Source organism: Giraffa tippelskirchi, chromosome 11 (genome assembly GCF_054371585.1).
Source record: "Giraffa tippelskirchi isolate mGirTip1 chromosome 11, T2T-mGirTip1v1.2.pri, whole genome shotgun sequence".
Taxonomy (NCBI): Eukaryota; Metazoa; Chordata; class Mammalia; order Artiodactyla; family Giraffidae; genus Giraffa; species Giraffa tippelskirchi.
The window spans coordinates 47597905-47625513 of NC_137285.1; the positions used below are offsets into that span (position 1 = coordinate 47597905).

The window sequence follows — 27609 nt, forward strand, 5'->3', positions numbered from 1 at the left end:
AAGAATCCGCCTGCAATGCGGGATACCTGGGTTTGATCCCTGGGTTGGGAAGATCCCTGGATAAGGGAAAGGCTACCCCTCCAGTATTCTGGCCTGTAGGATTCCATGGAGTCCATGGAGTCCCAAATAGGTGCTAATTGTTATAATTTCTTTGATTTCTGATATCAGTAACTTATCTCTTTTTTCTTTATCCATTATAGTGAATGTTTTTCAAATTTGTTTATTTTTTTTAAGCATTAGCTTTTGGTTTAGGTAATTTTGTGCATTGTTCTTGTAAGATTGATTTCTTCTCTTTAATTTCTACTAACTTTCTTAGTGTTTACCTTTTTTCTTGATTTCTAAGAAAGAAATTATAGATGAATGTTGTAAAACTTTGTTTTTGATATAAGCATTTGATGGTTTAACTTTCCCTGTAAGCATTGCTTTAGTGGTACTGTTTAATTTCTGAGTATTTGATGATTTTCTAGATAACATATTATTGATTCTGATTTAATTCCAATGTTGTCAGAAGATACATTCTTAAATATTTTATTCTTTTGATATTTATTCAGACTTTTAGTTTATCTTGGTAAATGTTTTATGTACACTTGATAAAATATGTATTCTGTAACTGTTGGGCATAATATTGTGTAAATTTCACTTATGTCAAGGTTGTTTATTGTTCTGTTCAAATTTGCTGAATCCTACTGATATTTTTCATCTAGAGTTTTATTGATTGCTAATAGAGTTGTGTTAAAATTTCCATCTATAATTGTGTTTTTGTTTATTATTCCTTTGATTTTGTTAGCTTTCTGCTTTGTGTATTCTGAAAATCTGTTAGATCCATACACACTTATAATTGTTTTATCTTAGAGGTTGGTTGGCCCTACTAACATTTATATTTCCCTCTTTATTTCTGGTAACAGTACTGAAGGCTGCATAATCTGATAGAATATAGTCACTCAATCTCACATGTAATTAGTGTTTTCTACTATAATTTTTTCAAGTACCTTTTTCTGTTTCATTGTCTTTTCATCTTTGAGGTTAAAAATTACATGGATGTTAGACCCTAAAATTTGTTCCTTCAGGTTCTTGAATATATTTAAAATAGCTCCTTTAAAATTCTTTGCAGGTATCTCCAATTTTCTTGAAGAGATCTCTAGTCTTTCCCATTCTATTGTTTTCCTTTATTTCTTTGCATTGATCACTTAGGAAGGCTTTCTTATCTCTCCTTGCTATTCTTTGGAATTCTGAATTCAGATGGATATAGCTTTCCTCTTCTCAGTTCACCGAAGAATTGATACTTTTGAACTGTGGTGTTGAAGACTCTTGAGAGTCCCTTGGACAGCAAGGAGTTCAAAACAGTCAATCCTAAAGAAAATCAGTCCTGAATATTCATTGAAAGGACTGATGCTGAAGCTCCATACTTTGGCCACCTGATGCAAAGAGCTGACTCATTGGAAAAGACCCTGATGCTGGGAAGATTGAAGGCAGGACGAGAAGGGGACAGCAGACGATGGTTGGATGGCATTACCAACTCAATGGACATGAGTTTGAGCAAAATCCAGGAGTTGGTGATGAAGCAGGAAGCCTGGTGTGCTGCAGTCAATGGGGTCACAAAGAGTCTGACACGACTGAGCAACTGAACTGAACTGAACTGAACTGAACGCTCTTTACTGCTTCTTCCAACATCTAGGGCATCTGGGATCCATTTCTTTTGAACAACTCATGACTTATTTCGTGAGTATGTGTTATGTTTTTCTATTCCTTATTATGTCTGATAATTTTTTGCCTTAAAATTGACATTTTGAATAGCATATTGTAGACACCCCAAGGAGGGCTTCCCTGGTGGCTCAGATGGTAACGAATCTGCCTGCCAAAGCAGGATACTTGGGTTTTATCTCTAGGTTGGGAGTATCTCCTGGAGAAGGGACTGGCTACCCACTCCAGTACTCTTGCCTGTAAAATTCCATGGGCAGAGGAGCCTGGCAGGTTAGAATCCATGGGGTCGCAAAGAGTCGGACATGACTGAGTGACTAACAGTTTCATAGACACTCCGAGTTTAGTTATATTGATTTGAAGAGGGTTGATTTTTGTTCTAGGAGGCAATTAACTTACCTTTGCAACAGATTCTGAACTGTTTTCTATGGAGCGGAATGCAGCAGAAATTTTCACTCAATTCTGTCAGATTATAGTTGCTGGTTTTATAGGAACCCTGCAGTCTCCTTGCCATGTGCATAATTCAGTGATCAAGCAATGATCTAGGCAAAATTTACAAAGACATTTTAGACCTCAATTCCTGTATGACTCTTTCATCTGGACTTTTGCTAATCTAGTTTTTGTTTTTATAATCCACTCTATCATCTCTGAGTTCTGTATTCTGACACCTCAAATAATTAAGGCTACTTACTTACTTTGCTGCACTATACCTAGGAGTTTAGGGTTTACCCTCAGCCAAAAAAGTTATGAACAATTAGGTCCCTTGTTTCCAGCATCTAATTTCCTGAATTTTTGCCCACTTTTAGACAGCCCTACTGGTGGCTCAGTGGTAAAGAATCGCCTTGCAATTCAGGAGCCACAGAAGATGCGAGTTCAATCCTTGGGTTGGGAAGGTCCCCTGGAGAAGAAAATGGCAACTCCCTCCAGTATTCTTGCCTGGAAAATTTCATGGACAGAGAAGCCTAGTGGGTTACAGTGGGGTCACAAAGAGTTGGACAAAACTGAGTGGCTGAGCACACAAACACTGTTAACCACACACAAGTTTTTAAGTATTTTGTGATTTAACCATGAAATAATTGTTATACGTGGGAAGCAGGACCAAGATATTTCATATCAACAGGCTATTTTTATTATTTCACATCAAAAATATTTCCTACCTATAAAGTGTAATGGGCAAGGAAAAAAATAACTTGCATATGAATCACTTGGAATGTATCTACTTTAGGTATATATTTAAGGATCCCCTTTTAGAAAAAAAATCATAGAAATGTGGTGTATTTTTGTAAAAATGGTGAGTTTGGGAAGGAGAAATTTTAAAGAAAATAGGAACAAAAAAGACATTGTAAACAATATAGAATTTATTAATCAGCTAAAATTATCCTGTGTGTGATGAGAGTGATACCATCTGAGCTCAAATTGTTTGTCCTCTCGGACATCAGAAATCATAGATCAATCATAAATTCCCTCCACCCCTCACCCCACCTCCCACCCAGTAATCCAGGTAATAAGTCATTGCAATGGAAACTTTGACTATCACAAAATATCTTAATAGGAACCGACCTTCTTAACATTTTCCTCCTGACAAAAAACCATAATGGACCACGGATTTCTAAGTGCTCAGCCCAATTTCTTTTACTGTTTGAGAATTCATGATACTCAAAAAAATTGTGAAGAAGCAGTGAAAAAATTCTTTGATTTTCAGACTAAAGAAAGGAAAGAGAAAGAAAATGGATAGAGTGCTTCTCGAGTTTATTGAGTCACTTCAGTAGAAATGCTTCTACTTCAGTACAGTATCTGGTATGTGCAAAGTGGCCCACAGGGGTGGGGATGATGAGCACTCAGACACACCTGGAGCCATTCTGAAACACTAGAGCCAAGAATAAAGACTTCAACATCTATCAAGAGACCACTATTGAAGAGAGTTATTCATTGTCTTAGAATTTATCATTACAAAATTCAGGATAAATAGATATCAAGGGAAAACTGAAGAACTTTTCACCTAAGCTTTCAAGATAGACAGATGAAAATAACAGCACCCTTTCTAGTTTCTTCGAATGAAACAGGAGGGAAAAAAAGTTTGACCATTTGAGACTTATAGAAATAGAGTTTTATATATCTAGCTAAAATAATTTGACTGAAAATAGTTCTTCAAATCACTTTTTCCTCCATCAAAGTCAAAAATGACTTTGGCTTAACATTATTAAGCATAACTGAAAACAGGATATAGCTATGTAATTTCAAAAGGAACTCTTTGACTAGCAAACATATACTAAATAAATGTATTCATCAATCATACTTTGTCATGGAACAGTCTTATGATATTTTTTAATAATATAAAATGGCGATTTTGTCAGCATTTTTGATGCAATATAAATTCCGTAAAAATGCTGCCCAAAACATAATCAACTGCATCCCAAGTGATGTCAGATACTTATAATTTTCCTTGATGCAGTCTGTAAATGTTTAAACTTGAGTAGCCATATTAAATACAGTTACTTTCTGGCAAAATGCAATTTTTGACTAGGCAATCATGTTTATCAGGAAGATTCACTGTATATTACTTGTACCTGAAAGAAGCATTTTCTACTTTCTACACACTCAGCACTCTGATAGCAATGCTTTTTGTGACACCTGGCTAAAAATAACTGTGTGAGGAGAAATGAAGATAAGTTTTTTTTCTTTTTGAAAAATAAATCATATAAAAGAAAATTACATGCATGTTGATACCACGTATAATTTTAAATGTTTCTTATTTCCTTTCAAAATACTGTTCTTTATAGTATGAATATATATTTCAAGAAAAAAATCATTACAGTTATTTCATTGAAAGTGACTCTTTGTGACCCATAGCCTCTAGCCCTCTAGGCTTCTCTGGATTCTGGAATGGGTTGCCATTTCCTTCTCCAAGAGATCTTCCCGACCCAGGGATCAAACATGGGTCTCCTGCATAGCCAGCAGATCTACCATCTGAGCCACCAGGAGGCCTCTTATTTGACTGTGTGAATGCTTTAGTTTCCAATCTCATACGTGTCTAATCTTACATGTCAAAGTGATTAAGTAAAGGAATCAATGTTTCACTTCTCTTTAAATGAAATTGTGTCATATAGAAATAAATATAGTATGAAAGGATATACATACATGGCTTAAAATATTTGTATTAGAAAGAAATAGAAATCATATGTACAAGTGAAATTAAAGGTCAAAGTTGAAAAGTAATGATGAGATAGTATAACTTTGCACTGGAGAAAGAAATAGCAACCCATTCCAGTATTCTTGCCTGGAGAATCCTAGGGACGGCGGAGCCTGGTGAGCTGCCGTCTATGGGGTCGCACAGAGTCGGACACGACTGAAGCGACTTAGCATAGCATAACTTTGCAATCACACCTTAAGATTTCCTCCCCTGAAGACTGAAAGAAGGATGAAGAAGTGGAAGGAAATGAAGTAACAATTGCAGTAACTTCTCCCCCATGAACAGTCAAGAGCCTAAATTTGACCCATGCACTCAATCTACTCATCAGTGGAAACAAGTAAGCTGCTATCAAGTTTTCTGCTATCTTCAAGGGATAGTGAACTAAGAATTCCCAGTTCCTACTAGAGTCAGGCACTTCACCTAGAAACTTCCCTATAATATCTCCTTGAATAAATTTGATAGTGTTGTAACAATCCTTTTCAAGTAACAAAGGTAACAGTTTTACTAATATTATGCATGTTTTCTACAAGGTGGAAACAGTATATAGAGGTCAGGTACTTCTACCTACAATTTTAATACCTAATATTTGCCTAATCATAGAACTTGCTGCTACAGGCAGTGAATTCTGAAACTGTTTATGAAAATCTGTAATCTGAATAGCTAATTCTGTCATGTTAGTTTTAAGTCCTGTCTCTCTGGTTTCTTTCCTTCTTTATCCTTCATTTCTTTAGTTTGCTGTTGCCTCTCTATATTATTATATGAAAAATTGGATCAGTAGCTGAAAACTGGCCCACAATATATTTTATTTATGCTATTATTATTTTATGCCATGGCACCATGTGATAGACTTCACTTCACATTTGACTTAAAGATTTCTAACAGTTATTAATAAAAATAACTGAAGATTTCTTTTGGTATTTCACAGATTTCTCATCATCACTTGATATTTAAATCATTCTCTTTCATAAGATCTTTATCATCATCTTTGTCAATGGTCCTTTCAATTATAAACATGTGAACCCTGCCATATGCATGTTTTTCAATGTTTTTAAGTGGTAAATAATTTTTCTTCCCTGGTGGCTCAGATGGTAAACAATCTGTCTGCAATGAGGGAGACCTAGGTTCAATCTCTGGGTTGGGAAGATCCAGTATTCTTGCCTGGAGAATCCCCATGGACAGAGGAACCTGATGGGCCACAGTTCATGGGGTCACAAAGAGTCAGACACAACTGAGTGATTAAGCACAGTACAATTTTGCTCAACATCTCACTTTACTGACTGATGAAATTCTGCATCTTTGCCAAGATAAATGCAAATGCACCTTGTTCACACTCTTTTTAAATTTTCATTCTTTTGTGAAATGCTTGTAGCATCCAAAAATTGGCAAAATACTTCTAAAAATAAACGCCTGCATTTCATGCGTATTTGTGTGCTGGGGTGAAGGTATGGATGTTTGAATAGGAGCTAATCCTAGGAGATATTTTGGTACTATTATAAAATAATGTCACATTATAAAATTATTTTATTCCTTTTGCAACCTTGCAACTGCAAGGATTCAAAGATTGAGTACTTTGATGATGAGGCTTCTTCATCAAAAAATTGGCAATAAGGGCCCTGTAGCAAGAAGCATAAATCTCAGAATGTAGAAAATGACATGAGACAGAGAAAAGGTAGACAAAACCAAGAAGAACCTAGGCTAGACCATCATTATTTTCTTAATCAAATCAATTATCTCATTACTAATTCTTCAGTGATGAAGAGTAAAGATTGATTTCAGAATCAAGCTTTGCTGCTGTTTGCCTAATTTATGATATAGTTGTCATTCCAAAGTGCATTTGAAAATGTATAGTCCTTACCACACATTTTCTTACTGTTTTCACATTGTGCTTAGTTAAGAATTCTATGAGGTAATAATATATCAATATAACAAAGTGAGAAGTGTAAAGCATGTTAAAAAAAAAAGCAAATGGCCACAGAATTTCCAAACTTTAGAGAAGGGGGATTGTGTCAGATAAAGTTTTGGTTAGGAAAACTCATTATTGGGCCTCTTGAGAGTAGAATTTGAGATTAAAAAACTGAACCTGTTTGTTTTTTCTTAGCTGCTCCTAAGGGGTCGTGGATATTAAGAAGTGGAGAAGAGAGATGATAAAATGTTCTAGATGAGGTTACAGCATCTCTTTATAGGCCAAGGTTAAAACATCAGAAACAAAAAAAAAAAAAAAGAAAAAAAAAAAAAAAAACATCAGAAACAGCCTGGCAGATAAAGCTATACCCAAGAATCTCCTGAGGTATACCAGTCTAGTTTTCTTACTTGGAAATTTACCAAGTCCTCCTTAGAGTAATTACCTTTATTTGGTGGTGGTAGAAAATCTGAGAAAAGATCTTGGGTTACTTAAAGAAAATAACTGAACTTGGTTTTGTCCTTTCTTAATATTAGGGCTCTTGTCAGAAGGAAAATGTTCTGATTGACAATGCAAAGATGTTAAATCACTACTTCCAGTACATCCTTATTAATCACATGTTGGATTGGGCAATGCTTTCAATTATTGAGGTATACATTAATGTGAATTAAACATACAACTGAATTGCATGAGCTTAAAAATTTTTTAAAAAGAATCATAATTGCTGTAGCAACAGTCATTCATTAATTTAATCATGAGAAATATGCCATGGTAGAGTTGTTAAGACCACAAAACTGGAGGTTAGTCAGATCTGGGATTGGAACTTGGCTCTGTCACATTAAATCTTGATGTTACTTTGAAAAAACTGGTTACATTTTCTTTACTTTGGTTTTTTTATTTGGGGAAAAAAAAGTGATAATGTCTACTCCTTCTCCTCTGAGGTTGTGAGCTGTGATAAGAATTACAATACACTGGGCAGTATTTCTTAAAGCAGAAAGGGGTAGCACCAGTGGTATATTAGATGCATTAAGCTGGGACTGCAGAAGTATTAGTAATATATTATAATGGTGGCATATCTGAATGTAAATATTTGTAAGTGTATGTGTATGATGGGGAAAAATGTATAATTAGGAGACCCATAATTTCACAAAAAAAGAAAAAATGAGTTCATTATAAAAGGAATCAAGCAAAAGACAGATACATCATTAATATAGCAAAATATTGAAAAAGGAAGTTTGCAAATCTATGAGAAGATACACAGAATTCTCAGAAGAGCAAACAGTACAGAGAAAGCACTCATTACACTGTAATTATTGTTGTAAAATGCCAGCTATTGTCCTAGGGGCTTTCACATACATTACTTTATGTAGCGGTATCGGCAATCTCATGAGGTATCTTCACATTTTAGAAGACAGATAATCAGAAGGTCACATACGTTGACAAGTGCTCAGCCAACATCACACAGTGAATTTGGCCTATCAAAGATTCCAATCCAGGGAGACAAAATGCCACTATCCCTTTGCAGTTTTACTCTGTCACAGCTGCCTCTTCATCTAGTCATTCTTTGCCACCAATGATACAGTCATTTTATTATATTATTTCATTTTTTGATTCAGCTATTTTAAATTCTGTGATTTTTTTTTCTGACTGAAGAAGCTCCCTTCTCTGATATCACCTAGCAGAACTATTATTTTTTTTATTTTAAAAACCATATTAGAATTCTACCAGCACATGTAATTACTCTGGCAATATTAAAAGATGAAACATTTGAAGTGAGTGTGAGAACTATAAGCTGTTCATGTCAGTAATTACCCAATTCATGCAATTATTGCTGGAATTCTTATTAACTGGGGTCACCAACAGCTCTTTTCAGGTTAAGTGGGGGAATTATTAACAAAAGGAAAGCAGAGAACTAACTACTGTATTTTTAAGATATGGTTTTTAATAGAGTGAGTTTAAAAAATTAATTGGTTCTATAATTATAGCAAAAAAAATGAAGTCAGAATCTTACATTCATCAAGCAATACATTTATATCTCTGAATAAATTTGCAAGTGTTAGCTGAATTTTGGAGAATAATAAGCATTTATTAAATTGCTACCTTATTTTCATTCATTTTCATATATACTAAAGTAAATATGAAAGTGGGAAAACATTGCTTTAACTCTTATTGTGTGGAAAAGTCATATATTTATTTTGGAAAAGAACTTAAGAATCATCTGAAAGTAACGTGTGAGAGAGTGATTTTCAGAATATCTCTGTAATTAACAAAGTAATTCTAGTAGAAAAATGTTTGAATCAAGAGTAAATTGGAAACTATGCATAATGGAATAAGGACTGCTTTTATTGGTTCTTCAGATAAAAGTGGGCCTTGAATTGAACAAGTTGATGGATTTCTGCAAAATGAGTTTAGATCAGTGTTAAGGATAATGGTTATCAGCTTATGATTCAATCCATGACAAATAAGTAGGCGGAAGCCAGTAATCAAGCCTTGCCCACAAGTTCAAACTTCCAAAGAACAAGGAGTATCAGTGAAGGCCAGCTATGTGGTTCCTTATAAATTCATTATTGAAATATTATGTATATGTAATGGACATATAAACTATCTGAACATTAAAGTATATCTGTTAATCCAGAAGGGAAATACTGAGCAAAGGAAAATAAGGAACTCTTATTTCCTTCTTCCTTTCATTCTTTTATTTCTTCCTTCAATACATGTTTATTGATATTAAACTCCATGAAAACTCTTCTGAGCATTAAGGAAGAAGAAATGAAATGAATATGAGATTTTCTCTGCTGATGGGTACTCATATATGGCAGAGAAATTGATGCTGGACTGTAACAATGCTAATTCAGGTATAACAGGCTTAGTTCTATGCCAGAAAGAGTACACATTAGATAAAAACTAATTCCTAACAGAGAAAGGAGAAGTTTTGTGGAGACAATCAGCAAGTTCACTAACTTTACCTAGAAACTGAATAGACTGAAATGGGCAGAGGGAGAGAGGAAGGAAGAAAGGTATTTCAGTATTAGGACTCTGATAGTAAAACAGAGCTTTGGAGAAATTTTAATACCTGTTGTAGCTGGCCACTATGCTAATATTGGGTTTCCCTCATAGCTCAGTCAGTAAAGAATCTGCCTGCAATGCAGGAGACCTGGGTTTGATTCCTGGATCAGGAAGATCCCCTGGAGAAGGAAATGGCAACCCACTCCAGTACTCTTGCCTGGAGAATCCCATGGTCAGAGGAGCCTGGCAGGCTACAGTCCATGGTGTCACAACAGTGGGACATGACTTAGTGACTAAACCACCACCATGCTAATATCCATAGAGTAGAAGGAATATAGAGGTATTGAGTCCAGACTCTGTGTGTGTGTGTGTGTGTGTGTGTGTGTGTGTGTAGGAGTGGGTTAGACTATGAGCTTTAATTTTTTTTATTTTTTAGTAAGGTTGGGGAGAGCTTAAAAGAGATTTTGAGCAAAAGACTGACATAAAAGTATTGAAGCTCTAATAAGAAAGTGGCAGAGGGAGGATGGATTGAAGAAAAGAAGCTTTGAAGCTCCTACAAGAGTAAAACTGAGAAGCAATGAGATCCAAATTAAAGGAGAGGGAAATTTCAAAACAGACACAAGACATATTCCAGATATAAAATCAAATGAGGCATGTAAAGGATACCCTCAAATTTTAAGTTTCTGTGACAGAATTGAAAAATACAGAGGAAGGGCTTTATGAAATAGCATGGGCACTTCTCTTGTAATTCACTCTCAATTTAGCACCTAATATAAACTACATTATTAAAGCCTGCTATTACAATTGACTGATACTGGATGCATCACAAAAATTGTGAAAACAACAAATTCAAAAATAACACTGGAAGTTTAAGTGACCCTTTTAAACCAGATCATTGCACTGCGAATATTTTCAGTTTTTTGAGTTGATTCCTAGCATCAAGTACTCACAATAGAGTTAAATGCTTTTATCATTAAAACAAGCTAAATGAACAGAATATGTTACACTATGTTTCATTAGCTTTAATAGACAACACTTCAAGGCACCAACTACATTTCTCTGTAAGGTTATTAAGGGCTTGCAAATTCAAAATTTACAAGATTTTTTTAATCATAAATTTAGACTAATTAATGAATTGATTTAGGAAAAAATGCTATAAAGGTCTTGAAAGTGAAAGTGTTAGTCGCTCAGTCATGTCCGACTCTTTGTGACCCCATAGACTATAGCTCACCAGACTCCTCTGTCCGTGTAATTCTCCAGCCAAGAATACTGGAATGGATAGCCATTCGCTTCTCCAAGGGATCATCCTAAGCTAGGGATTGAATCCATGTCTCCTGCGTTGCAGATGAATTCTTTACCATTTCAGCCACCAAGGAAGCCATGCCCTAGTGGCTCAGATGGTAGCAGATTCATTAGAAATGGTTACCCATTCTGGTATTCTTGCCTGGAGAATTCCACGACAGAGGAACTAGGTGGACTACAGTCCATGGGGTCACAAAGACACGACTGAGCAACTAACACTTTTGCACTTTGGGGTAAAAAAGGCATTTACTACAGTACTAATACATTTAGTTTTTATGTTTCAAAAATCTATCTAATTGACATGTGTACTCCAATAAATTTTTTTAAAAAATTGTCATATGTTAAGTTCATATACTCACTGTTTCCTGAAATTTGCCTCTAAATGTCTGTCATGAAAATCATGATACATTTACATTTTAAAACTAAACATCACATGTGAGAGTAAGTAAACATAATTGTGTAATGCCTTTTAATTACAGGTTTAATAACTGTCTTTGGCATTGCCTTTCTTTGGGATTGGAATGAAAACTGATCTTTTCCAGTCCTGTGGCCACTGCTGAGTTTTCCAGATTTGTCAGCATATTGAGTGCAGCACTTTCACAGTGTCATCTTTTAGGATTTGAAATAGCTCAACTGGAATTCCATCACCTCCACTAGCTTTGTTCATAGTGATGCTTCCTAAGGCCCACTTGACTTCACATTCCAGGATGTCTGGCTCTAGGTGAGTGATCACACCATCATGATTGTCTGGGTCGTGAAGAACTTTTTTGTGCAATTCTGTGTATTCTGGCCACCTCTTCTTAATATCTTCTGCTTCTGTTAGTTCCCTACCATTTCTGTCCTTTATTGAGCCAATCTTTGCATGAAACGTTCCCTTGGTATCTCTAATTTTCTTGAAAAGATCTCTAGTCTTTCCCATTCTATTGTTTTCCTCTATTTCTTTGCATTGATCGCTGAGGAAAGCTTTCTTATCTCTCCTTGCTATTCTTTGGAACTCTGCATTCAAATGGGTATATCTTTCCTTTTCTCCTTTGTTTTTCGCTTTCCATCTTTTCACAGCTATTTGTAAGGCCTCCTCAGACAGCCATTTTGCTTTTTTGCATTTCTTTTTCTTGGGAATGGTCTTGATTCCTGTCTCCTGTACAATGTCATGAACCTCCATCCATAGTTCATCAGGTATTCTGTTTATCAGATCTAGTCCTTTAAATCTATTTCTCACTTCTACTGTATTGTCATAAGGGATTTGATTTAGGTCATACCTGAATGGTCTAGTGGTTTTCTCCACTTTCTTCAATTTCATTCTGAATTTGGCAATAAGGAGTTCATGATCTGATCCACAGTCAGCTCCTGGTCTTGTTTTTGCTGACTGTATAGAGCTTCTCCATCTTTGGCTGCAAAGAATATAATCAATCTGATTTCAATGTTGACCATCTAGTGATGTCCATGTGTAGAGTCTTCTCTTGTGTTGTTGGAAGAGGGTGTTTGCTATGACCAGTGCGTTCTCTTGGCAAAACTCTATTATCCTTTGTCCTGCTTCATTCTGTACTCCAAGGCCAAACTTGCCTGTTATGCCAGGTGTTTCTTGACTTCCTACTTTTGCTTTCCAGTCCCCTATAGTGAAAAGGACATCTTTTTTGGGTGTTAGTTCTAGAAGGTCTTGTAGGTCGTCATAGAGCTGTTCAACTTCAGCTTCTTTGGGGTTACTGGTTGGGACATACACTTGAATTACCGTGATATTGAATGGTTTGCCTTGAAAACAAACAGAGATCATTCTGTCGTTTTTGAGATTGCATCCAAGTACTGTGTTTCGGACTCTTTTGTTGACTATGATGGCTACTCCATTTCTTCTAAGGGATTCCTGCTCACAGTAGTAGATATTATGGTCATCTGAGTTAAATTCACCCATTCCAATCCATTTTAGTTCACTGATTCCTAGAATGTCATGTTCACTCTTGTCATCTCCTGTTTGACCACTTCTAATTTGCCCTGATTCATGGATCTAAGATTCCAGGTTCCTATGCAATATTGCTCTTTACAGCATCAAATCTTGCTTCTATCACCAGTCCCATTCATAACTGGGTATTGTTTTTGCTTTGGCTCGATCCCTTCATTCTTTCTGTAGTTATTTCTCCACTGATCTCCAGTAGCATAGTGGGCCCCTACTGACCTGGGGAGTTCATCTTTCAGTTTCCTATCTTTTTGCCTTTTCATACTGTTCATGGGGTTCAGGCTTCAGCAATATGTGAACTGTGAAATTCCAGATGTTCAAGCTGATTTTAGAAAAGGCAGAGGAACCAGAGATCAAATCGCCAACACCCAATGGATCATCGAAAAAGCAAGAGAGTACCAGAACAACATCTATTTCTGCTTCATTGACTATGCCAAAGCCTTTGACTGTGTGGATCACAATAAACTATGGAAAATTCTTCAAGAGTTGGGAATACCAGCCCACCTGACCTGCCTCTTGAGAAACCTGTATGCAGGTCAGGAAGCAACAGTTAGAACTGGACATGGAACAACAGACTGGTTCCAAATAGGAAAAGGAGTACGCCAAGGTTGTATATTGTCACCGTGCTTATTTAACTTATACGCAGAGTACGTCATGAGAAATGCTGGGCTGGATGAAGCACAAGCTGGAATCAAGATTGCTGGGAGAAATATCAATAACCTCAGATATGCAGATGACACCACCCTTATGGCAGAAAGTGAAGAAGAACTAAAGAGCCTCTTGCTGAAAGTGAAAGAGGAGAGTGAAAAAGTTGGCTTAAAGCTCAACATTCAGAAAACTAAGATTATGGCATCTGGTCCCATCCCTTCATGGTAGATAGATGGGGAAACAGTGGCTGACTTTATTTTTCTGGGCTCCACAATCACTGCAGATGGTGACTGCAGCCATGAAATTAAAAGACGCTTACTCCTTGGAAGGAAAGTTATCACCAACCTAGACAGCATATTGAAAAGCAGAGACATTCCTTTGCCAACAAAGGTCCGTCTAGTCAAGGCTATTGTTTTTCCAGTGGTCATGTATGGATGTGAGAGTTGGGACTATAAAGAAAGCTGAGCGCTGAAGAATTGATGCTTTTGAACTGCGGTGTTGGAGAAGACTCTTGAGAGTCCCTTGGACTGCAAGGAGATACAACCAGTCCATCCTAAAGGAGATCAGTCCTGGGTGTTTTTTGGAAGGACTGATATTGAAGCTGAAACTCCAATACTTTGGCCACCCGATGAGAAGAGCTGACTCATTGGAAAAGACCCTGATGCTGGGAAAGACTGCAGAAGGACAAGGGGATGACAGAGGATGAGATGGCAGGATAGCATCACCGACTTGATGGACATGGGTTTCTCTGGAGTTAGGGAGTTAATGATGGACAGAGAGGCCTGGCGTGCTGCTGTTCATGGGGTCGCAAAGAGTCAGACACAACTGAGTGACTGGACTGAACTGAATAACTGTCAGGCCTCATAGGATCACAGAAATTAAATATGCAAAAGCACATTAACTCATCTATTCCATCCCCTTGACAGTGCACAGATATTTTCTGTTAAGAAAAACGGCGTTTTACAAAGTGCTGTTTCTATTTCAAACTACTTTGTCTTCTATTTTCTCTCTTTTTCATAATGTACCTGACCACATTGTATTGTGGAATAGAATGATTACTTACTTTCACAACAGGACTAATTTTTGGATCTAGGAGTTTGGGGGAGAAATCAGAGATAAATGGATCCAAAAATATCATGCTACACTTACATACATGATGAAATTAACATCATGTTAAATAATAATAGAAAACAATAAATGTAATAAAAGCTTTACATGTATTTTGTAATAAATAAAAAAAACCCAACTTTTCAGAGATAAAATTGATAGTATTTGGTAAATGATTCAATGGCTTCGCAGCGCTGGAGCGACTGTGAGTAGATGCCCCACATTCAAGGGCAGAGAAGCCCCAGCTAGACGGTTGGCACTGGACAGGTTGCTGTGCCACGCTGGAGTGGCAACTGCACCAAGCTGGAGTGACTTTGAGGAGATAACCCAGGGCCAAGGGCAAAGAAGAAGCCCCAGTGAGATGGTAGGAGTGGCAAAATCACATTCAGAATCGAACCGCACACCCGCCAGAGGGTTCAAACATATCTTGTGTGCACCAGGACCCAGAGACCCCACAGAGACTGAGACAGAACTGTGTTTGTGTGTTCCTGAAGAAGTATGGGTCAGCAGTGGACTGCTGCAGGGGCAGGGGCTCTGGGTGCAGTAGACCTGGGTATGGCATAAGCGTTCTTGGAGGAGGTTGCCATTAAACCCACAATAGAGCCACCAGAACTTACACAGGACTGGGGAAACAGACTCTCAGAGGGCACAAATAGAACCTTTTGTGCACCAGGACCCAGGAGAAAGGTGCAGTGACCCCACAAGAGACTGACCCTGACTTGCCTGTGAGTGTCTAGGAATCTCAGGTGGAGACATGGGTCGGCATTGGCCTGCTGCAGTGTTGGGGTCACTGAGTGTAGCAGAGCTTGCATGGGACCTTTTGAAGGAGGTGACTATTATCTTCATTTCCTCCAACATAGTTTGGCATCAGGTCAAATAACAGGGAGGGAACACAGCCCTGCCCTTCAACAGAAAATTGGATTTAAGATTTACTGAGCATGGCCCCACCTATCAAAACAAGACCTAGTTTCCCCTTCAGTCAGCCTCTCCCACCAGGAAGCTTCCATAAGCCTCTTACCCTTCTCCATCAGAAGGGCAGACAAACTGAAAACCACAATCACAGAAAACTAACCATTCTGATCACATGGAGCACAGCCTTCTCTAACTCCATGAAACTATGAGCCATGCTAAGTAGGGCCATCCAAGACTGATAGGTCATGGTGGGGAGTTCTGACAAAACGTGGTCCAGTGGAGAAAGGACTGGCAAACCACTTCAGTACTCTTGCCTTGAGAACCCCATGAACAGTATGAATAGGCAAAAAGATAGGACACTGAAAGATGAACTTCCCAGGTCAGTGGATGGCCACTATGCTACTGGAGATAAGTAGAGAAAAAACTCCAGAAGGAATGAAGAGACTGAGCCAAAGCAAAAACAACACCCAGTTGTGGATGTGACTGGTGATGAAAGTAAAGTCCAATGTTGTAAGGAGCAATATTGCATAAGAGCCTGGAATGTTAGGTACCTGAATCAAGGCAAATTGGAAGTGGTCAAACAGGAGATGGCAATAGTGAACATCGACATTTTAGGAATCAGTGAATTATAAAAGAGTGGAATGGGTGAATTTAACTCAGATGACCATTATATCTACTACTGTGGGCAAGAATCCCTTACGAAAAAAAAATGGAGTAGCCAACACAGTCAACAAAAGGTTCTGAAATGCAGTACTTGGATGCAATCTCAAAAATAACAGAATGATCTTTGTGCATTTCCAAGACAAACCGTTCGATATCACAATAATCCAAGTCTATGTCATGACCAGTAATGCTGAAGAAGCTGAAGTTGAAAGGTTCTATGAAGACCTACAAGTCCTTCTAGAACAAACACCCAAAAAGATGTCCTTTTCATTATAGGGGACTGGAATGCAAAAGTAGGAAGTCAAGAAACACTTGGAATAACAGGCAAATTTGGCCTTGGAGTACAGAATGAAGCAGGGCAAAGGCTAATAGAGTTTTGCCAAGAGAACGCACTGGTCATAGCAACCCTCTTGCAACGACATAAGAGAAGACTCTACACATGGACATCACCAGATGGTCAATACGAAAATCAAATTAATTATATTCCTTGCAGCCAAAGATGGAAAAGTCCTATACAGTCAGCAAAAACAAGACCGGAAGCTGCATGTAACATAGACCGTGAATTTCTTGTTGCCAAATTCAGACTTAAATTGAAGAAAGTAGGGAAAACCACTAGACCATTCAGGTATGACCTAAATCAAATCCCTTACGATTATACAGTGGACATGACAAATAGATTGAAGGGATTAGATCTGATAGACAGAGTGCCTGAAGAACTATGAATGGAGGTTCCTGGCATTGTATAAGAGGCAGTGATTAAGATCATCCCCAAGAAAAAGAAATGCAAAAAGGCAAAATATTTGTCTGAGGAGGCCTTACAAATACGTATGAAAAGAAGAGAAGTGAAAGACAAAGGACAAAAGGAAAGATACACCCATTTGAATGCAGGGTTCCAAAGAATAGCAAGGAGAGATAAGAAAGTCTTCCTCCATGATCAGAGCAAAGAAATAGAGGGAAACAATAGAATGGGAAAGACTAGAGACCTCTTCAAGAAACTTAGAGATACAAAGGGAACATTTCATGCAAAGATGGGCTAGATAAATGGCAGAAATGGTATGGACCTAACAGAAGCAGAAGATATTAAGAAGGGGTGGCAAGAATACATAGAAGAACTATACAAAAAAGATCTTCACAACCCAGATAATCACCACGGTGTGATCACTCACCTAGAGCCAGACATCCTGGAAAGTGAAGTCAAGTGAGCCATAGGACGCATCACTATGAGCAAAGCTAGTGGAGGTGATGGAATTTCAATTGAGCTATTTCAAATCCTAAAAGATGATGCTGTGAAAGTGCTGCACTCAATATGTCACCAAATTTGAAAAACTCAGCTGTGGCCACAGGACTGGGAAAGGTCAATTTTCATTCAAATCCCAAAGAAAGGTAATGCCAAAGAATGCTCAAACTACTGCACAGTTGCACTCATCTCACACGCTGGCAAAGTAATGCTAAAAATTCTCCAAGCCAGACTTCAACATTACGTGAACAATGAACTTCAAAATGGTCATTGTGGATTTAGAAAAGGCTGAGGAATCAGAGATCAAATTGCCAATATCCGCTGGATCTTCGAAAAAGCAAGCGAGTTCCAGAAAAACATCTACTTCTGCTTTATTGACTTAGCCAAAGCATTTCACTGTGTGGATCACAATAAACTGTGGAAAATTCTGAAAGAGATGGGAATATCAGACCACCTGACCTGCCTCTTGAGAAATCTGTATGCAGGTCAAGAAGCAACAGTTAGAGCTGGACATGGAACAGACTGGCTCCAAATAGGAAAAGGAGTACGTCAAGGCTGCATATTGTCTCCCTCTTATTTAACTTATATGCAGAGTACATCATGAGAAACGCTGGGCTGGATGAAGCACAAGCTGGAATCAAGATTGCAGGGAGAATTATCAATACTCTCAGATATGCAGATGACACCACCCTTATGGCAGAAAGAGTTGAAGAACTAAAGAGCCTCTTGATGAAAGTGAAAAAGAGTGAAAAATTTGGCTTAAAGCTCAACGTTCAGAAAAGTAGGATCATGGCATCTGGTCCCATAACTTCATGGCAAATAGATGGGGAAACAGTGGAAATAGTGGCAGACTTTATCTTTTTGGACTCCAAAATCACTGCAGATGGTGACTGCAACCATGAAATTAAAAGATGCTTCCTCCTTGGAAGAAAAGTTATGAGCAACCTAGGCAGCATATTAAAATGCAAAGCCATTACTTTGCCAACAAGGGTCCATCTAGTCAAGGCTATGGTTTTTCCAGTGGTCTTGTATGGATATGAGAGTTGGACTATAAAGAAAGCTGAGTGCAGAAGTACTGATGCTTTTGAACTATGGTGTTGGAGAAGACTCTTGAGAGTTCCTTGGACATCAAGAATATCCAACCAGTCCATCCTAAAGGCAATCAGTCCTGAATATTCACTGGAAGAACTGATGCTGAAACTCCAATACTATGGCCACCTGATGCGATGAACTGAGTCATTTGAAAAGACCCTGATGCTGGGAAAGATTGAAGGCAGGAGGAGAAGGGGATGACATAGGATGAGATGGTTGAATGCCATCACTGACTCTATGGACATGAGTTTTGAGTAAACTCGGGGAGTTGGTAATGGACAGGGAGGCCTGGTGTGCTGTAGTCCAGGGGGTCTCAAAGAGTCAGACATGACTGAGCGACTGAACTGAACTGAAAGAGATAAAGTGAAATGCTGTGAAATGTCCAGAGATTTCTGATTTGAGACCTTCAAGTGGAAGTGGGAGGTTAGGAACATCATAGGTGACAAGTATATGTGCATAAGAGAAAGAAAGAAAATTCGCCTGGAGGTCACACTCTAAGTTCACTCTTTCCTATTCCTCTTTGATTCCCAATTTCAGGCTGTCTTCTCCAGCTGTCCAAAGCTTTCTCTACTGTTTGTCTGCACAGAGTTTCATTGCATGGCTTCAAGCATTGACCTGCTCTGTCCTCCGGACATACACAATATCCAGCAGTGCTACTTTACACTTTTTGGGTACCTCACAATATGAAAAGGATTTTTGTTAACCTTTAACACTGCTTACCTCAAGCAAGAACCAAGTGACAAATATTATACTCTACATTTTGAAGATAAGTAAATGAAGCCTTCACAATTTTAAATCATTAGAAATAGATCCATTGTTAGAAGCCAGTTCTGCTTCCAGGCAAGCATTTTTTTTTCTGTCTTTCTAGAATGACCATAACTTTGGTGGTACTTCTAATATATTGTAAATAACTAAAGCACAGTTTACTAAATCATCCAACAGTCATTTCAAACCTCTTGGTAATAGATTTTCCAAGTGGTAGAATATTTTAAGTGAAATTTGTGCCATTTAATAAAATTTATAATGATTTAATAATACCTGGCATTTTAGCATTACATGTATCTACTGTATGCATTTGAGAGAGAGGTAATATTCAGAGTTCATTTCTAAAACATAAACAACATTTAGTCTAATACCGAAAACACACCATTTTACTAACACTTTTTTTCTATGAAATGAGAAGTATAATCCTTGCTATGTAACAATTGTTATTCAAAACAATTGTTATTCAAAAATATTCTTCAGAAAAAATGAAGTGAAAGAGGATGTTGATTTTTGCTTTTGAAATCTCAAGTTGATGAACATAACACTTTAACAATTGAGTCTCTCATAGAATACATTTCATCAACAAAAATCTCACATATGACATGCAAATTTATTTAACAAGTGGTATAACTAAATGGAGTGTATAGAAACAGTTGTATTGAAATGTAGGACAGTTGTAAATTAGATTTTATGATGACACTTTATGCATGTTTTTGAGGAAGAAATGTCAAAACTATCAGTTCAATGAGCCACTACAGGGGAAAAGAGACTCATCTACATTAAAAGAGATTCATTATAAACATAAAATAAATAATTAAATAAAATAAGGTCAAAAGCTGAATAATAAGATATAGATGTGTGTGTACTTTTTTCCTTTCTCAAGGCCACATAAAAAAGGTTATATAAAGTTTAGGTGACAGTTTGGGGATTAATTTTCGTTGAAATGGTACATATTCACTTTGATATATTGGAATTTTCAAATCATTAACAATGCAAGATTTAAGTTATTTAAAATTATTTAAATAATTTGAAAGAAATGATTCTGATGTTTATTTTGCAAGTATGTGCTTGGTTTAAAGAGAATACCGACTAGTATTAAATATCCTCTGTAGGGTAGAATCCACTTATCAATCCATTAATTATGATATTGTATTGAAAGCTTGCACTTTTGCTTAAGTTTGTGCTAGATTTATATAGCGTTAGTCAATGTGCTATTAGCATATATGAAATTGAACTCTGTAAGTACAGAGGATTTCTAGCTAGCTATTCAGCCACATTAAATGTTTCCTTTCAATTTAATTTAATAGAATGTACTTTTCCTCTTCTGCAAGAAGAGCTATGGTATATTCAGAGAAATACAAAGATAAGCAATACATGGACTGTGCCCTCCAGTGGCTGATAACTCCTTTGGAGAAACAGACATAAACACCAGTAGTTTGGAAACATCTCTGATGTAGGTAGAAGGACAAAATAAAATAACATCCAGTGTTTAGGATAAGAAAATTGCAGGCAATAAATTACACTGTCATTTTTCTTTACTATAGATACTAGACATTTCATTTAACCTGTGTAATCAATAATTTCATTCAACCAATGGCCATTTTTCTATTCATATGCTTCATTTCCTTACTGTTTTTTTCACATATTTAAGAGATTTTATTTTCAGATTCACTTGAGATCTCAGTGTTCCTTTTCCTTTTTGTACTTTTATTTTTGAATGCTGTAGATTTTGATATAATTTGAATATTCTTATAAAATTATGAGCTGAAAAATTAGCCATGCCCATGTCTCAGTCTGTGTTAGCAACCAAAAGATTGAAAGGATCTTTGTCTATTTAAAACATTTCAGTGTGCAAATTGACAAAAAAAAAAATCATTGCTTTTCTTATAGTTCCTTTTAGCTTTAATGTTCATTCATTTATTAATCATTCAATTAGCAAATATTATTGAGCCTCTAATATGAGCCAGATATTGCTGTAGGCACTGAGAGTGTAATGGTAAAAGATACTAACAAAACATCCTTGCTTTTGTACAAATGCCATCCTAGTGTGGGAGACTGAACATATGTAAGTAAAATACAGCATATGTTAGATAATAATAGGACTTTAGCCCATCTTTAAATTCAAATCAAAATATAGAATCCTACTGAAACTAGAATATAAGGGAGTCTGAAAAAATCTAATTGCCTGTTTTTATCTCTTGTGATAGAAAGAAGTGCACAGAGCTTGAGAACAAATACTGGGCACCTAAAGAAATAATAGGTAGCAGAATATATGCCAATTTGGCTAATATTTAAAATTTCACCCTTCAGCAGTGCTAAATACAACATAATTCTTTCTAATATTCTTTCAATATGATAATGGCCAATCTTCATACAAGGATGTCCCCAATCTCTGCTCCTCAAATAGGCACCTTAGGTACCATCAATTACCAAATCCATCCCTGAAGGGAAGTGAAGTGAAAGTCGTTCAGTCATGTCTGACCCTTTGCGAGCCCATGACTATACAGTCCATGGAATTCTCCAGGCCAGGATACTGGAGTGGGTAGCCTTTCCCTTCTCCAGGGGATCTTCCCAATCCAGGAATTGAACCCAGCTGTCCTGCATTACAGGTGGATTCTTTACCAGCTGAACCACAAGGGAAATCCATCCCTGAGTGACATTAATTATTTCTTAAATTCAGTTACAAACTATCTTTGATATATTTAGTTCCTAAAAACTTTATATGAACCAAAATTTATATGAACCACCATACTTTATGAAAATTAGTAAGTGTAAACTAGAAGAGTGAAGTTGACTTATATAGACAAAGATATACAAAATAAAGCAAATAAGAAATATAAATATACATAGTTGTTTAAGCTCTCTTTTCTGTGATGGATCACACAGTAGTAGTTTGCATTTCTAATTATCTCCTTCCACTGAGCATTCCTTTTTTCTTTGCTCTCACCCAGCATTTAGCTGTCAGGATTTAAATCTTAGTCATGAAGGGGTCAGAGACTTCGTTGATCACTGTCTTTAGTGTTCTTATGGTTCTCCACGGAATATTAAATGGTATCCCCAAAGAGAGAATCTCCTGAGATTCAGACTTATGCCTCTTTGAATACACTGTTAAACAACACTGGGTTGAACATTTTGCCAGATACTAAATGATACAGTGTTTTAACAACAGTGCTGAGAAGTAAACCCAAAATGAAAATTTGAGATGAGTTTTCCAAGATGACAATGCCTGAATTCATTGATAAAAGTCTTTGCCACCCTGGTGTTTGCTCAGTTGGCTCATATTCAGTGTGGCCAAGACAGCTGGGGTGGAGCTTATATGTAGGCTTGAAACATGAACTTTTCCTCTGCTCACCTGCCACCACCACTGCTACCAAGTGTCTACCCGTCAACAGCAAAGGTCAACACTGACTCACTAACAGGGCTTTATGTCCAAGTAAACCAGCCAGTCACCTGGTGGCAGGATAATTACAGGTGATTATTTTCAATATGGAAAGGCCAGAGATTAGTCCTCATAAAAATAAACCTCTTGGATATGGATTACTTTTCCTCTCAATGTTTGCAATGCTTCTGTGAAAGCCACGTTCTTTGACAACCTAAGTTTTATTGTTATGCTATCCCAGGACATTCACAGAGGAAAGATCTAGAAATTGCTGCAAAATATCATGTCTGTGAAGTCATGTGTTTGTGTACTACCACTGCTAAAGAAAGCAACATTTTTTTTAAATTATTTTTTATCTCAAAATACCACATAAATATATCTGGTTGGCAGAATGTTAATTGCATTTATAATCACTGAAAAAAGAGAATTTGATTAAAATGGTAGTAGGGCTTTGATGCCTTACAATACAAGAGAGAGTACAGGAATGTGTGTAGATAACTATAGATTGAAATATGGGAAGGCACTGGAAAGTTTTGCTCAGATAGACAACATAATCTAAGTTTCCCTTCTAGTCCTCTGCCCATATGTCCTATTTCTGAATCAGGTGCTTCTCTTTCAGATATAGATAAATTATCATAATTGTTAATGCAACATAGGAACTGTATTCAAATTTTAGAATAGGTGGGATGTTTTTCTCAGGGATCAAGACTTTCTTAAGAGCTACCATAATCTCTTCACATACTGAAAATGCATTGACTAGATGTAGGCACTGAGAATTTGGAGTTAAATGACGCAGGTTTCTGGACACAGGATCCCATAGTTAAGTTGGGAATACAGTTATAAAGCATTTGGACACTAATATGCAGAATTTCAGAGATTATTTGATGAACACTGTGAGAGAAAAAGATTTAAAGATAATATATTGGTTTAACTGAATTGTGAATAGTGAAAATAAATTAAGCAAAGACAAAAGGGAAAGATGTTCTAAGAAAACAAACTAGATGCTAATTACAACTGTGATAGCATATGCTCTTATCAGGAAACAACAAGCAATTTAAGTAGAGTGTTAGGGTGACATTTCAGTCTCTACAGGAAATTCAAAACTGTCTTTCCTCCTGAAGATATATAGCTTTGTTGTACATGCAGGAGAAAATGCATTTCTCAACAACAAAACTAGATCAACTTGGGTAGAGTTGGGTGGAAGAGGAAGTTTTGCCAATAAGGATAAATTGGTTATACATAGCACTAAAAGGACAGTATATTCTTCTGACTCACACGACTTGCCCTTTGATGTCCTTGTTCCATCTCCACCAACTGCTACATTGGCACAGTTCTGAGTTACCTAGAGGAGATGGTCAATCTTAGATAATCAAAGGGGAATGAAGCCAACCACAAGCTGGGAAGGAAGCATGAATACGCCACAAAAACTTCCTTGTCAAAAGCTTATTTTTATAGGAGATGTTTTAGTTTCTGGTGACCCAGCCCAACTAATAGAATCAGAAAGTGTTCTGGTCCATGCCCTAATAATAAATGAGTGCATTTTCCAGTAATGTTGTCCATGATATAAAGAACAATCATCAGATTAACAGAAGTAGCCTCAGAGTACAGACAGTTAGTCAACGACTAAGGAATTGGGTCCTCATATTGGCTATTTATATTCCAAAACAAGTAATACCCTTAACAGCCAAAGACTCTATGAAAAGGATCTGTTTTGTAATGTTAATTTGACTAATAAAGAAAGTAATACTGAATAAGATGAAAAAGAATTCCAATTTAAAAAATGAGGTTTCCAAAGTACAATATGTAATAGTCTAAAAACTTATCTAATGTCATAATTCCTGATAAGTTTTGTAATAAGTTATTACTCAATCTTTTTGAAAGTTCTACAATACAGGTAGAATTATCTGTCAGGCTTTATATAAGTTGTATAAGTATGGGGTATACATCCATATGCCAATGGATATTGTCTTAGTGTTATTTCTTCAACAAAAATTAGCCTCTTACTTAGAATTTAAATTTGAGTGTTTTTTGTTGTTGTTGTTGTTGGTACACAGATACTATAGAATACTTTGCCCTAGAACTGCTGAAAGGATCCTATCTATCTCTATCTAATTTTCAAGTTTTGTCATCAGCAGACACTTAGTAGAGAGGTTTCCTTAGTAAGAAATGATTTTTTTTATTACATGCTGTAAAATCACAGTTCAAAATTACCTGAGTAAATTTATTTTCTTTAACAAGTACTTTATAAATATTCATTTTAAAAGTCATGTTTATGAATAGAAATGGTCCTTTGTAAATGTCCAATTACAATAATTTGACAAGGATAAATACACTTTGTGGCAAACAATACCCTGATTTATGCAGATCCTATTAGATATGACTGTGAACTATAATTATCCAAGTGGACTATAATTTTGCCTGCCCAGTCATTCATCGAGTTTAACACACTCAACTGAGACTGAATTTTCAAAGCTGTTTCTAACAGTGGCAATGATGTATGTGTCACTGACCTTTCTAATTCTGTTTTTGCTTGAATAAACAATCTCAGCTAGAACCTCATTCATGTTATTTTGCTGAACTCAGGTACAAAACAAAGTAAGAATAATATTAATAACAAGACATTTTTTATTCAGTCTAAAAAATGTGTTTGCTACTTTTGTAGGTTTTTTTTTTTTTTGGTATATTTGGCCATTAGAGTTTAAACACATTAGTACTTAAATTATTGCCTTGATGAAGTAAATAGCCTTCTTTACGGAATATTATACATGGGCAAGAAGTTACAATTTAAATACATGTGTCAAGTTTGAACATACTTGAAAAATTGAATACATACAATTGAAAAATTGTATGTTTACTTCCATATTTTAAATGAATGACACATCATTTCTCTTAACTTGGTAGATAAAATCAGTTTTTAGAACCTAATATGCCTTTAGTAATCGTAAATAACAATGCATATCCAAATTAATCACCATGTGATAGTATTATACTAATGCTGATCAGTCTCCATGTTTTAAAGTTCTTCAGTCGACATTCACCAAATAGTTGTGGAATGTAGTTGTATTTTTCTAATTTTAGATGACATTCTATTGAGAACAGAGTTTAATGTCTTAGAGCAATTCTTTCATTTCTTCTCAACTCAGCAGTCAGATTTAACTTATAGGACTTATTCTTTTGGAGATTCTTCTAGTACAGTTGACCCTTGAACAATGCAGGGGTTAGAGACATCAATCATCTGTGTAATAGAAAATCTGAGCATAATTTGTAGTTGGTTGTCCATCTCTATAGTTCTTTATCTGTGGATTGAACCAATCTCACATCGTGTACTACTGTAGTATTGAAAAAATTCTCATATAAGTAGATTTGCACAGTTCAAATCTGTCTTGTTCAAGAGTCATCTGTATAATATTGCCTTTATGGATTGATTTTTTTTTAAGCACAAAAGCAAGTTAAACTATGCAATCCCAATCAAAATTCCAACAAGTTAATTTATGGATATCAACAAATTGATTCTAAAGTTCATAAGGAGAGGCAAAAGGCATACGGTCTACCTTTTTAAGAGAAACATGTTACTAAATACAACTTTCTTTAAATACTTTCCTTTCTTCTACCCTTACGCACTTGGGGGAGAAACAGAAAATTCCTACCCCTTCCATTCAGGGGATTCTATGTATAAAGTCTGAAATGGTGAGAATAAAGTACATTAAGAAGATTAAAGTTGGAGAACTGAGGCTATTTGATTTTGGATTTTATTATATAACTATAGTAATCAAGAAAGTGTTGTACTGGCAAAAGAATAGGCATATTAAGCCGAGTAGAAAGCCCAGAAATAGACCTGCATAAAAATGATCTAAGGAGCAAAGGCAATACAATGAAGCAAAGATAGTCAGCCTCTTACACAAATAGTGCTGGAATAACTCAACATCCATATGACAAAAAAAAAACACAAAGAAAAGACTCTAGACTGAGAATGTACACTCTTCACAAAAATTAACTCAAAATGGACCTACAACTAAATGAAGAAGACAAAACTGTAAAACTGCTGGAAGATAATAGAAAGAAATCTAGATGACCTTGAGTGTAGCAATGACTTTTTAAATACAACATACCAAACACAAAATTCCATGAAAGAAATAATTGGTAAGTTGGATTTTATAAAAAAACAAATCCCTTTGCTCTATGAAAGACAATGTCAAGAGAATGAGAAAATAAGCCACATACTGGTAGAAAATATGTGTAAAAGACATATTTGGTAAAGATTGTTATCCAAAATATACAGAGAACTTTTAAAACTCATTATAAGGAAACAGAAACCTGATTTAAAATGGATCAAAGAACTTAACAGACACCTCACCAAAGAAAATGTAAAGATGACAAAAGAGCAAGTGAAGACACACCACATCATACATCATCAGGGAAACGCAAATTAAGATGAAAATATATATCACCAAACACCTATTAGAATGGCCAAATCCAGAAAATTGACAACACCAAAACCTGGCTAGCACCTGCAGCAACAGAAACTCTCATTCATTCTTGAGAATGAAAATGGGTGGGAATGCAAAATGGTACAGCCATTTTGGAAGACAGTTTGGTGATTTCTTACAAAACTTGTCGACTCTGTCCATGCATTCTATTAGTCATGCTCTTTGGTGTTTATTCAAAGAGGTGAAAACTTATGTTCACATGAAAACCTGCACACAGATATTTATAGCAACTTTATTCATAATTGTCTAAACTTGGAAGCAACCAAGATATACTT

At 36.3% G+C, this 27609-nt stretch overlaps 1 long non-coding RNA gene across 1 annotated transcript in view; it reads right to left on the reverse strand.

Moving 5' to 3' along the window:
* Nucleotides 1–1165: 1165 nt before the first annotated feature.
* LOC145527356 (uncharacterized) overlaps nt 1166–27609 on the reverse strand; it is a 53713-nt gene continuing 27269 nt past the window's right edge. The window contains exon 3 of the long non-coding RNA XR_014069709.1: nt 1166–2240. This is a non-coding gene — a long non-coding RNA (uncharacterized LOC145527356). The remainder of the gene's footprint in view (nt 2241–27609) is intronic.